This window comes from Bidens hawaiensis, unplaced genomic scaffold (genome assembly GCF_021521415.1).
Source record: "Bidens hawaiensis isolate Kalapana, Puna unplaced genomic scaffold, B.hawaiensis_p1.1 tig00025765_1, whole genome shotgun sequence".
In the NCBI taxonomy this organism is placed as follows: Eukaryota; Viridiplantae; Streptophyta; class Magnoliopsida; order Asterales; family Asteraceae; genus Bidens; species Bidens hawaiensis.
Genome location: NW_027494123.1, coordinates 168,731 through 182,710, shown reverse-complemented (window position 1 = coordinate 182,710; position 13,980 = coordinate 168,731). Strand labels below are relative to the sequence as shown.

Genomic DNA, 13,980 nt, shown 5'->3' with positions numbered 1-13,980 from the left:
TATTTTTGTAGCAATTTTGTAAGAAAAGTTTTTGGAAAACGGTTGAAAACAATTTTCAAGCATGTGTTTTTTCAACACAACTTTTTTGTTGGAAAATTGTTAGAAAGTGGGTTTTCCAACAAATTTCCTACAAAAGCAGTCATAGAAAAATGTCTCTTTTTCTAGTAGTGTCGCCTTTCCTCACTTGTAATTCGGTAAACGATATTCTATTTGTTCCGAATCAAACCCATTTGTCTTCAATAAACAATATTACAAACCATCTTCTTGAGAGTTATTTGACTATAATGGTTCACTTGAATTAATTTTAATTTCTTATCCCTCCTTGAATTACATGCATCTTTTTACCTCTAGCTTATGGTAGACAAACATATAATATAATTCGTTCAAACTAAAAACAATAAAAAATAAAAATAAAAAGCACTCTTCATAGGTCATAGCTTTTCCTTTAGAAAGAACTTTGAAATTACTTTCCCAAAACTTAACCATAAAATATTGCATCTCCTTGTTCATATTAGTATAACCAAATAATTTAATATTGTTTACCTTTAGACAAGAACACTTGTTTTTCTTTGCAAAGGTAAACAAGGTCATGATTTGGCCCACCATAGCCATGACCTCTAATACATGACACTTCCTCACATTCTATACCTATACATAACAACAATACAAAAGAATCAACTTTTGGGGTCTTATAGAAAGGGGCTATAACTCTAAACTCTCTCATCTCATCACAACCTTCAAACTCTTTCAAATCAATAAACACATAATCAACAGCGTCTTTCGATCGCGACATCGTTAGCCACAACTTGGCATCAAACGGCGTGTTATGTAGCTTCATCTTTAACGGTATTCCAGCGGGTAGTCCCGCCACAAAAGGAACAGGTTTTAACCAAGCATTGTCATCAATTTCAAGTTCCGCCCTCATGTATCTCAACTCTCTAGATAACACAAGTTGTGTTAACGAGAACAACTTGAGTGGTTCACGAAAACTGAATATATCACTCTCGTCTTTTTGCAATGTTTTCATTAGTTCAGTCAAGAATCCAGAAGGTTCCATTGATGTTTCTTTGTAAGCCAGCAATTTCTTTAAAGCAAGTTCGTGAATACGGGGATCAAAAGTGGATAATTTGAGGGTACACGCGACGAGTGCGAGCTCAATAATATGCTGCTCGCCTTCTTCACTCAGCCCGATAAAACGGTATCTTAATTCTTTGAGTTTTGTGTCTAATTTCTGTAAAATATATCCCAAGTCCCCGACCTCGTTGTACATGAAGTCTAACGGGCACATAACGTGGCACCATGCTTTTGAAAGCAGTTTAATGGCGTCAAGATACTGTAAAGTAAACGTTAAAACAGAATCGGATTGCCGTGAGTCGGTAATATGGGCTGCTAGCTCTTCCTTCCAACGCCTGTGTAAACATATTAATAGATTTAGTGTAGCAATATTAAGTCATGATATAAATAATATGAAATAGACGAAATAAGATTTTACAATTATATGGTTAGTGGATAAGATATAAGAAACTAATCTACAAATAAATTATGAAACTTAAGATGGACATATTTTAAAACTAATACGTGATATTAATGTTTTAAATAATACTTTTTTATTAACCTATGGTCTTAGTCCTTGTGGTTTGGCTAAAATAACCATTTCAGACCACAAGTTAAAATTTATCTTTTTCAATCAATGTAATTTCATTCTTGTTTCAATTAACTATATGTTTCTAACATGGTCTGTTTTTCTATCAATCTTTGTTAATTGACCATATTACCCTTATAAATAAAAATAAAATTTAAAAAGGAATAAACGCAAACTAACCTTAAAGCCGTAAGCAATTCACTGATGCATCCGAGCTTCATCAAAGGCTGCCATATTTCTGCAACATTAGCGAGAACAAACTTCACACAGTTATATTCTTTATCATGTAGTTCAAGCGGATCAACCACACGGGAAACCGATATTTGACCGCTGACCTCTGTTGCCACATCATCTTCGATCTCTATATGGTGGGGCCCAGTTGACATACTACAATGTGACAAATAAGACAAAAGTGTGGCCCAGTCCATTACTTCAGTCAACCCATTAGATATTCTTCCGAGCATTGTAGCCGCGTAAGAAAATATTGTTGATGGTATTATGTGAAAATGTTGTCTTTCATGGGAGAGTGGAGCAGAGATCGCTAACGTGATCATTGAAGCAGTTTTTGAGCTGTTGAAGTCCCAGTCGCTTGCGGAACAAGGTTCCATCTAAAACACGTTTACAGATTAAAAGACATATGGATTTACTCATTTAAGAAAAAGGGGGTGGGTTAAAGTAAAAAAGACAGTTTTCTATGAAGAGTAAGGATAGATCTAGGCCCTTAGATCTAGGATCTTGTGGTTGGTTGAGATTAGTAGTTTCCAAATTACAAAATAGTTTCTTAAGTCTTAACTAACCCACCCCTACATAGTTTCAAGCCCACATAGTTTTCTAACTCCAAATTTTATGCCCTTCTTATCATTCTTGGGAAACTATTTATTTTTATTTGAATCCTCCTCTAAGAAAAGAAAAGTTTAAAAGGCAAGTAATAAAAAATGATGCGTAGATAGTCCCTATAGTTTGACCATATTGAAACTTTAGTACCCAAGTTTCAAAAATCACAACTTCAGACAACTAAGCTCGGCTCATTTATTATTTATTTATCAGTTTATATATATATTTTTGAAATATTTTTTACGTATATTTATAATTATATTTATATATATTTAGATATACAAACTTTTATTACAACACATGTATAAATTATTTAGTTATTTTTGTTATAATTTGATATATAATAATAAATATTGTGTAAATATATATTTGATATGTTAATAAACTATATAACAGAAAAGATCGTTTGGGCTCACTAGCCTACTTGAGCTCGATAAGTGAAACTCGGGCTCATTTAATAAACGAGCTTACTTTTAGGCTCGGGCTTGGGCTCATTTAAGCTCAGCTCGATTCGAGCTTTTAGTGAGCCAAGTAGCTCGCACGGACGATAAGTTTTTTATTTAAGTGCATGTAAAATGACCAAGCTACCCTTTAGTAATAGAATGGTGGGGTCTATTATATTCTTTTAAAAAACTAAAACTTTAGATCTTTTACTTTTTTTATACTAAAGGGTAATTTTGTCAATTTACATGTACACTTAGCGTCCATCACTTTTAAGGTCAATGGTGTTACGTTCGTGCATCTAAAGTTGTACTTTTTGAAACTTGAGGACTAATGTTGCAACTCCGTGTTAAAAATTCTGATAGATAAAAAAGAATAAAAGTATTCAACCTCTAAAAAGGTTTCCTCTGTGATGCTTACAGCAAAATTTCCATGATTTCGGCCAATTTCAAATATAACAGAGAGAACATCTGGTTCATCCTGAAACAACCAGAATCAAAATCTTGATCAACAAAAAAATTACTTTTGTAAAAAACAAAATTAAAATGAGAAGAATTATAGCACCTTACCTGTGGATAGATTTCTAGACTGTTGATTAGACTGTCAGCAGCTAATTTAAACATAGGCATCTTATCAAACTTGGTTAATCGAAGAACTTTTCTTGCTGTGAATCTTACAGATGAGTTCTGTCAACTAGAGTTCCAAGAAACTGCATATCAAAACAATAAAAAAAACAGTGAGCTTGATATAATTACAACATCTAAATTATTCCAATAACATTTTTTGATAAAAATGATCTGGCGAGTCTTTTGCATAGTTGTAAACGATCAAAGCCGCTTATGAGCTACTTGAGATCGGCTCGCAAAAAAGCTCGAATAAGGCCCATCTTAAAAGAGCTCAAGCATAAACGAGCCCGAGCACAAGCTTCACCTATCTAGTAAGCTCACGAGTCTAAACAAACCTGTTATTTATATAAATCTATTTAATATTAAATACGCACACACACACACATAATAAATATCATGCATAAATTTATGATAAAATAACTAAACAATATATATTTTGTTTATATACAAAAGTTATGATTGTAAATATATATATAAAATAAATGTATATAAAAATAATAATTAATAAAAAACGAGTCGAACTCAAACACCCTTAAGTTAAACATGCCGAGCTCGAAATTTGACAAGCTCAGGCTCAGCAAAAACACTTTCAACGCTTTTGGCCTGTTTCTTTTCAAGCTAACTCCTTTTATTTCACCTGTTTGGTTACAGCACATAACCCAAACCAAATCATTCATATTTTAGTGTGTTGAAATCGCCAATTCTACTGAGAATTCACATTGAATCATTCATTTTTTAAACTACTTTTAATCAGAATCCAGATTCTATCAAACATGATTATCAATACAATATATCAATCAACGAACAGAAACTTACCATGTGCATGTGCATGTCTTGCACTTTTAGGTGACCAAAAACCGCCATGTGATGCATGGTTTCCAAAGCTTTCAATCTAACGACTGTTGAATCATCATTCAACACATCCATCAATAAACCTAAAACTTTTTCAGCTAAATCACCACAAAGAATGGCAGGGATCCTCAAAGAATAACACGCAGAACTCCGTACCTTCAAATTAAAAACAAGCGTATGCAGTTAAATATATGATAAAAAAATAAATAAACTATTTTAATAATAATAAATCATTTTAATCTAAAAAGATCTGGGAGGCTTTCGGCATTAGAAAACACCCTTTTGGGAGACTTATAACTCGTTTCACCCTTTTAATCTGATTCCTAAATGAACTAATTTGTTTAGTTTTACCTAGGGCTGTGCATGAAACCAAAAAAAAAAAAAACCGATACGTAACCGGAAAAAATGACTCGTAATCGAAAAAACCGAGCCCAAACAAAAACCAACAGTTTTGATTTTAAGTTTTCATACAACCTGAACTTTCAGTTTGGTTTCAGCTTTGCATGTAATTGAAACTGAATTTATGGATAGTCATATTTAGTTATGAATATCAAGTAAGTTTAAACAATATTATTAAAAGATGGTACCCGAATATTTTCGCCCAAATGAATAATAATCAATCAATAATTAATTAACAAAAGATTAAGACCCATTTTACCCATACACACCCGTTTGAGATAAAACCATAATCCAAATTGACTCATTCTTAAGTAAATGGATGGAAATTGTGACATCTAGAATATAATAATAATTGCAGTGCGTCAGGGGTACCTCATAAAACTCATCTTCTAGCCCATGTAAAAAGGCACCAGCAGCGGTTAATGCTCTTAAACGAAGATGTTTGACTGAGGGTTGACCATTAAATTTATTTTCCTCTAGAACTCTCTTAGAAAGTGTTTGCATCAGAAGATATTGGGACACTTTTCCTGCTTTACCGAGGGCGTTAAAAGCTTCCATTCTAACTTTCATACTCATGTCTCTCACCATTGAACAGAGCTGAAAATACATTCAAATCAATTGATACCGGAAAATCAAAATGCGATGGGATACACTAGAGAGTTATAGAATAACTCGTTTCAGTTGTGCTTTTTTGCTGTTAATCAGTTATTACTCATGTACAATGGTTTTGACATGACATTGTTTTTTCTATACACATTCTTAAATTAATGTTTTTTTCAGTTATAATGTTTTGTATTGAATATGTAATATTATTTATTTTATTATCATTAACATATTATCAATTCAGTCAAGTAGAGAAGAAAGAGAGAGAGAAAATGGTGGTGGTTGTCAAATTACCACCGAAAAAAAAAGAGGTAGGTCGCACATCCGTTTGATTTTTGTCTAATAAGGGTATTCTGGGAATATGCAGCTTGTGAATCACATATCAGCACCCATTTCATAGCAGAATAATAGTACCAAAAAAACCTTAAGTTTATTGCTATTCTACAGCAGGGGCGGACCTGCTTAACAAGCAGGGGTAGCCTCCGCTACCCCTCAACTTTTAGCCGCAAATGCAAATTTTATTTATTTTTTGAAGGTTTTTGTATTTCGCTACCTCTAAAAAAAATATATGTTACCCCTCATCAATATCCAAACACCTTATACTCTCAAAGTTTAATTAAAAGCCCAAGCACATTAAAGCTTAAACTAATTAAAAGCCCACACCTACTCCAATTAAAAGCCCAAACTAATTCAAAGGTCCACTGCCACACCATTTGTTCTTTGTTTTTTGAAGGCCCGACAATGAAACAAAACAACAACAATCTCCACTGTTAGAAAAACCATCGACGCACACGCATACCCTATTATACCCTCCGACCTCCACTGCTGCAGTCGTCCAGCCGCTGCTCTGGCCTCCGACAGTTACACTTTAGGTATTTTTTAAAAATCAAATCAATCAATCATGCCCAGTAAAATCCCACAGACAGCAAAGCTATAAGTAGGGTCTGGGGAGGGTGGGATGTAGGCACACCGTACCTCTATCCAAAGGAATAAAGAGGTGGCTTCCAGAGAGACCCTCGGCTCTAAGTACATGTGTATGAAGCAAAATAAAGGAAATCAAAGTTTAACAGTTATATAAAAACTACTACTAATTATAATAATATTAATAATAAGATCACAGTTTAACAGCTATATAAAAGCTAATAATAATTATAATAATAATTATTATAATAATAATAATAATATATGTAAGGGAAATACCATTATGGTATGTGACCTAAATAAGTTAAGTCTAAGCCCTAAGGTATTCAATTCTCTCTAAAAATCCTTAACTTTAATTCTACTTCTCCACAAATTCCTATCCTCAACCATGTCCTCGGAGAGGTTTAGCTCTATCAAATCATGCCTAATCCTCTCATCCCAAGTCAATTTCGGTCGTCCTCTACCCCTCCTCCCCTCTATAGTAATGTTTTCTACGGATCTAACAGGATTCGTCGTCTGTCTTCTCTTTACATGTCCAAACCATCTCAATCTCCACTCTCTTATCTTGTCTGCTATGTTCGCCACCCCTAATCTCTCGCGAAACACAACGTTTCTTATTCGGTCTAGCCTTGTGTGCCCACACATCCAACGTAGCATTCTCATCTCTGCTACCTCCATCTTCCGCACTTGTGCCTTCTTGATGGCCCAACAATCTGTTCCATATAGCATTGCAGGTCTAACTGCCACCCTATAGAATTTTCCCTTTAGTTTAGTCGGGAAACTCTTGTCGCACAATATACCTGTGGCTGCTTTCCATCTACACCATCCTACCTGAACTCGGTGGGTCACATCACTGTCTAATTCCCCATCGCTCTGTACAAATGATCCTAAATACTTGAACTTCGTTACCTGCGGGACCACCTGCCCTTCAATTGTGATCTGTGCGTCTTCATTGTCGTTTATCCCACCAAAATCACAGTGGAGGTACTCCGCCTTAGATCGGCTAATCTTTAAACCTTTTGTCTCTAAGGTTGTTCGCCACTCCTCAAGCCTCATGTTTAGATCTTGTTTTTTCTCAGCAAGTAACACAATATCGTCTGCGAACATCATGCACCACGGGAGAGTCCCCTGAATCGACTTTGACAACTCATCCAAGACTACCGCAAAAAGAAACGGGCTCAACGCTGACCCCTGGTGAAGACTTACCTCTACAGGAAAGAAATCAGTATCCCCCACTGGCGCACGGACACTTGTTTCACTCCTGGTATACATATCCATAATTATCTCTATGTATTTCCTGGGCACTCTTCTACCCTCCAAGCACTCCCAGAGCACCTGTCATGGCACACTGTCGTAGGCCTTTTCTAGGTCAATAAACACCATATGTAGATCATGCTTCTTCTCCCTATACTTTTCCATTAATCTTCTTATAAGGTGTATTGCCTCTGTGGTGGAACGCCCCGGCATGAAGCCAAATTGGTTGGCCGTAACCTGAGTTTCTCGTCTAAGTCTAACCTCAATCACTCTTTCCCATAGCTTCATAGTATGACTTAGTAGTTTGATTCCTCGGTAGTTACCACAACATTGGGCGTCTCCTTTGTTCTTATAGATAGGAACTACAACGCTGCTCCTCCACTGGTCTGGCATCTTACCTGATTTGAGAATACTATTGAACAGAGTAGTTAACCACATGACTCCTTCCTCCCCCAGACACTTCCACACCTCGATGGGTATGTTGTCTGAGCCAACCGCCTTAGACCTTCCCATCCTCCTAAGTGCATCCTTCACCTCTTCTCGTGTGATCCGTCGGCAGTAGCAGTTATTCGATTGTTGTCGTTGAAAGTTTGTGTTGTCATGTTCTTCTTGGTAAGCTCTCCCATTGTTAAAAAGATTGTGGAAGTAGGTTTGCCATCTTAGCTTGATGTCCGGCTCCTTGACCAGTACATGCCCATCTGTATCCTTTATGAACTTCACCGGTCCTAGATCTTGCCTTCTACGCTCCCTGGCTTTGGCAATCTTAAACATAGCATGTTCCCCCTCTTTTGTTTCTAGACTTTCATACATCCGTTTAAAGGCCGCCTTCTTTGCTTCCGCCAACTGCCTTCTTCGCCTCTATCTTGCCCGTTTTGTAGTTGTCCCTCAATTCCACTCGCTCCTCCTCATTCGTGCACCTCATTAGCTCCCTAAAACATCCTTGTTTGTCCCTTATCTTGTCTTGCACTGCGTCATTCCACCACCTAGACTCCTTATGCCCACTAGTCTTTCCTGTTGTGACCCCGAGAGTCTCCTTTGCTACTTGGATGATCTTTGTCTCCATAGCTTCCCATATATGAGTTGAGTCCCCATTTAGTCAAGCCCGTGTATGCAGTATTAGTTTATCCTTAAACAGTAGGAGATTTTCGTCCTTCAAATTTCCCCATCGAATTCTCGGTATACCTTTCTTCTCTCGAACAGTCAGCTTATTTCTGAAGGCTATATCTGTCACTAGTAGTCGATGTTGAGTCACAACTGCCTCCTCAGGTATGACTTTGCAGTCCTTCCACCAACGTCGGTCTCCTTGCCTCATCAAAAGGTAGTCAATTTGCGTGTCGCGTCCGCCACTGCTAAAAGTGATTAAATGAGAATCTTGTTTCCTAAAATAAGAATTTATAATACCTAGGTCATGCGCCACCGCAAACTCTAGAAGATCTGTTCCGGTCTCATTCCTATCACCAAAACCGAAACCCCCATGTACGGCTTGAAAACCATCGTTAGCCTTACCAATGTGTCCATTAAAATCACCTCCTATGCAAATCCTCTCCCCCTAGGTATGCCCCCTACCACTGCGTCTAGGCAATCTCAAAATTCTCTCTTTTCCTGATCCCCTAGGCCTACATGAGGCGCGTAGGCGGAGACTACTGCCACTACTTCCTCTCCTAGTACTAATTTCAACACCATAATCCTGTCATTATGTCTTATCACCTCCACCACACTAGTGTGTATTTCCTTAGCCACTAGAAACCCCACTCCATTTCTAGCTCCATCAGACCCCGAGTACCACAACTTATACCCATTACACTCAGCCCCTCTATGTCCTTTCCACTTAGTCTCCTGGAGGCATGCTATCTGAACCCTACGTCTTTTAAGCACATCTACCAATTCTAGCAACTTACCATTTAATGTTCCTACATTCCAAGAAGCCAAACGCAATATACGCTCCCTATCTTTACTCTTTCCTACACCCCTCGTTTCAGGACATGGTCTCAAGTAATAGTCATGGTTCCTACGCTCTATGGTTGCAACTAATCACACAAACACAAGCAATAGAACACCAAATCAATAATAATAATCATAATAGTAACAAAAACTAATAATAATAATAGTGTGTAGCAATAACAATAATAGTCAAGAGATCTTAAAATGAAAATAAACTCCAAAGATCCGGATCACGTATGTTCTAATGATAATAATAATAATAATAATACAAATAATAATAATAATAGTGAGAAAGGAACGAGTATACCGTGAAGATGATGAAGGCAGATACAGCTCAACGGCAGCCAGGTTACAAGAAGCTCACTCTTTTGCTTTGGGACCCCCAACGGCAGCAAAAAATAATAATAATTGCGCACACAAAAATAATAATAATAATAATAATAATAATAATAATAATAATAATAATAATAATAATAATACCCACAATAATAATAATAATAATGCTACAAGTTACAGATCTGGTTTATTCAATATTAACAAAAAAACGAAAATTAATAAAAAAATCTTAATTAAACAGATTTTCGGAGAAAACAATAAAAATAAATTAAAAGATCAATAATAAAACTGTTTAAAAAAATCAAAAATTGGCTGCAAAATGGGTGTATGTACACTGTACAGTATGTGAAATTTTGTCTACAATCAAAGTGGTTTTAGGGGAAAAACGAAAATCAAACCTTTCTGATATGGAGGAGCACAACGGTGGAGAAGAGTGACGGTGGTGGAGGAGAGTGACGGTGGTGGAGCACGGCGACGGAGGATGGTGGTGAAGGAGAGTGACGGGTGGTGGAGCACGGCGGCGACGGAGGATGACGGTGGAGGCGGATCTTGTAGCAGATCGCTTGAAAATCAATGTGAGCCGCACAAACTGTGAAGTGAGATCAATCCGTCGATCGAGCTTGGAGACGATCAGATCGGAACTTGGTTGATAAATTGTTAAATTAAGGAACTTGGTTGATAAAAAACCAGTCTTATTAACAATCTTTTTTAAACGAGAATTTCAAAAACATGATGATATCATCTCAAACCGTTGAAAGATGTTTTTTATAAAATGAAGCTTATCGAAACGGATTTGTGCAATCAAGCTTGGAAATACCGAAGTTGTGAAATCTATTAGGTATGTGCATAAATTTATTTAGTATCGTGTTTCGTTTACATTATATGAAACACGGTAAAAAAAAATTAAACGTTACCCCTAAAATTTTGTTCTAGATCCGCCACTGTTCTACAGCATTTGCCAATGTCACTAAAGCGAAGTGATGGTGAACCATCAGCTTTTTAAATGTATGTGCTCTCATTAAAGCTAATTCACAGTATAAACTTGGCTATTAAAACCATTCTTTATACAAAAACAACGATTATGAACCATAGTACCAGAAAGAAGGTAACTTTTTCAATAATATCCATAATTTGGTATGAATGAACCTTGAGCTCATTTAACTCGGTTTGATTCGAGCTTTTAGCGAGCCAATTTTGAGTTGCTCACGAGCGGCTTGCCTCATTTACACCCCTAGTTCTACCATTACCATGCCTCGCAACTACAAGACTAACTGTCATATAGGTGCATTGTCAAAGAACATTCTAATATCCATATTGCATCTTCACGACTAATAATTCAATTAAAAATGACATTTGAAATTGATACCTGTACATACAATGCATCTGACAAGTCTCTTTTGCTTTCATCGTCACTATTTTCCACAAGCAGTTTCCCCCACTCACTCACCTGCAACACATTTGCACTGGTGGTGAGCAATAATCGATTCAAAATTAACCGAAAAACAAATTAGCCGAAAATCGGCTATCAGCTATTTTATGCACCCCCGGTTAAGCGAATTTAATCTAACCGAACCATCCATATTTTCACATAATTCTAGCTTTTGTGCCTCCGTTTCATGTATTTATACATCCATATCATGTAATTTTAAGTAAAAATTTCATAGCCAAAATTTGATTATGGTTATTAACCGAATAAACCGAACCAATTAGCCGAAAACCGTTTGGCTACTTTAGTTTTGGCTGATAACCGAACCGTACACACCCCTAATTTGCACACATGAACTCAATTCAATTAACAAAAATCCCCAAACAATTACCATATTCACAGCTGAGCATCTCACACATTCATCCGCATCACTCAACAAATCAACACCACGCAAGTAACATCCTTCAATCACACCACGATCCTCAACAACAACTTGATCACACAACCGAATCAACCCATCCAACGCCGCTTTCCGCACATACGGATACGGATCCTTCGTAAACCCTAAATACACCGTCAGCAGAACCGACGGCCAGACGTTAAACTTCTCAGCCTCCGGTAGCAGCCTCTGACGGACCGCCACGGATGAACCAAAGCATAGAGATAAAAACAATCCCTCCGAGTGTTCAGAGAGTGTGGAGAGTGAGAGTGTGAGTGCGGCGGCACGTGGTGGCGCGTGGGGGAGGAGAGAGTGGAGTGCGGTGGTGACGGTGGGTGATAATTGGAGGCGGATGGCGGAGATTTCGGTTAAGAGAGTGATGATGTGGTGAAGGTGGGATTGGGGGTTGGATGTTAGGGTTTGGATGATGGTGGAGATTGTTTGATCGGTGGTGGCGGGGTTTATGATTAGAGACCTAGCGATGGAGAAGGGTTTAAGGAAGGTGTTGTTTGGGTTTTGAGGGTTTTGTTGAAATCGGAGACGAGGTTTTGTTCCATGGAAATGAAAATGAAGAAACGGTTACTAACGGTTTGGTTTCACGGTTTAGAATTGTTAAACATCTGTAAAAGATTATAAACTATCAGAAACCATATAACACAAGTATTAAACCAGCATACTGTTGGGTTATGAAGGCCTTTGGGCCGGTTTTATTAGAAGGCCCGGTTTTGGCTCCTAATTATGTTTAACCCTAATCTTGTTTATTATATATATCCCATCATGTAATTGTAATCTTGGTTCTGAGCTAATAAGAAAACCTAGTTGCAGCCCGTGGACGTAGGTCCCCTCGCGGGGACCGAACCACGTTAAATTCTTGTGTCGTTTATATTTTCGTTTATGTGTGTTTATCGTTGTGCATGTGTGTGCTGTTTCGCTTCCGCGCGCCGCTTTGTTCCTAACAAGTGGTATCAGAGCTTTGGCTCGTTGTTTACACACGGTTTTGCACGGGTATCGATCGAAAAAAAAAAAAAAAGGTAGAAGAGGCTGGTTTGAGAAGGGCTGCTACAGTGCCGCCGCTACAGTGCCGTGGTGAACAGTATCCGGCATGAACAGTGTTTCCGGCCGTGAACAGTGATTCCGGCGGTGAACAGTATTGTCAGAGATCTTCGTTTTTCTGGTTAACAGGGCTGTTCGGGGCTGTTTTTCAGGGCTGTTTGGGACGGTTTTCCGGGTGATTTTGCAATTAGAATTCCTGTTTTGGACTTCTTGGAGTTGCAGGTTTCACTCGGGCGTTGCAGGTGAAGCACCGGGTCGGGTGTTTCGGGTTTTAGGGTTTTTCTTTGGAGGTTGCTCGGCTTCAGGGAACCGGGTTTTGTGAAGACCATTTAGGTTCGGGTTCAGATTTGTTTGCAAGAGATTAGTCTGAGGTAACTTTATATAGTTTATTTACAGTTAGTTGATTTATCGGTTATTGCAAGAGCAAATCGGTTTATTTGGCAGTGTTCTGTTGAACAATCGTCAAGTTTAGGCCCGTGCCCTTGTTGTGTCTGTTCACTGTTTTCGATTTGTTCTCGTTTGTTATTGTTATAACTGAAGACGAGGTGGTTATGATCGGAATGTTTGACGGTTTGGATTTTGGTTGATTGGTTTGTCATGAGAACTTGGATATAGTACTGGTGATGGATAAACTTGGAGAAAATGGAACCAGCGGGTGTGATGGTGACGGCATAAGTGAAAAAAAAAAATGAGGTTAGTGGCAAGTCATGTTTACTATTGCTCGTTTGGATGATCTTTCGGTTAGGGTTTGAGTTAACTGATCGTGTGTACGGTCATAGAACCCTTGGTACCGCTTGATTTCATGAAAGTTCTACTGTTGTTATAGCTGTTTGCCTGTTAGCTAGTTCGAAACTGTGATTATTACTTCTTGTTCGTTTGGAATTGTGAAGTTATATCTTGTTTGGTGGTGATCAGTGGTACACCATTTGAGAGGTTCATAATCTCGTGTTGGGTAAAGTTATTTGCCGGGATAGTACGAGTGGGGTTCATCTCATGGAGTGTTGGTGTGGCATGGGTTGGGATAACAGGAACAGTGGGAGCTGGGCATAGTCGACTTGGTAGGTTGCGTAGAGGTGAGACATTTTAAGAGTCGATGTCGAAAGGTTTGGAATTCTGCTTTTGAGAATGTATCTGGGGTTGATGCATTGAGACTCAGTGAATGCGGTGAAGACTCTTGGGTTCAAGATTCTAGTTTGCTTTATTTCTTGTTACT

The 13,980-nt window shown here is 37.8% G+C and overlaps 1 pseudogene across 1 annotated transcript; it reads right to left on the bottom strand.

The window, feature by feature from the left end:
* Window positions 1-488: 488 nt before the first annotated feature.
* LOC143572190 (protein SIEL-like) lies at window positions 489-12,271 on the bottom strand (annotated as a pseudogene). Its single transcript, XR_013142227.1, has 8 exons — window positions 11,667-12,271; window positions 11,216-11,296; window positions 5,167-5,391; window positions 4,360-4,551; window positions 3,487-3,626; window positions 3,308-3,397; window positions 1,823-2,250; window positions 489-1,409 (listed from the first exon to the last, which is right to left on the bottom strand). The product of XR_013142227.1 is annotated as a protein SIEL-like (transcript).
* Between the last annotated feature and the right edge of the window lie 1,709 nt (window positions 12,272-13,980).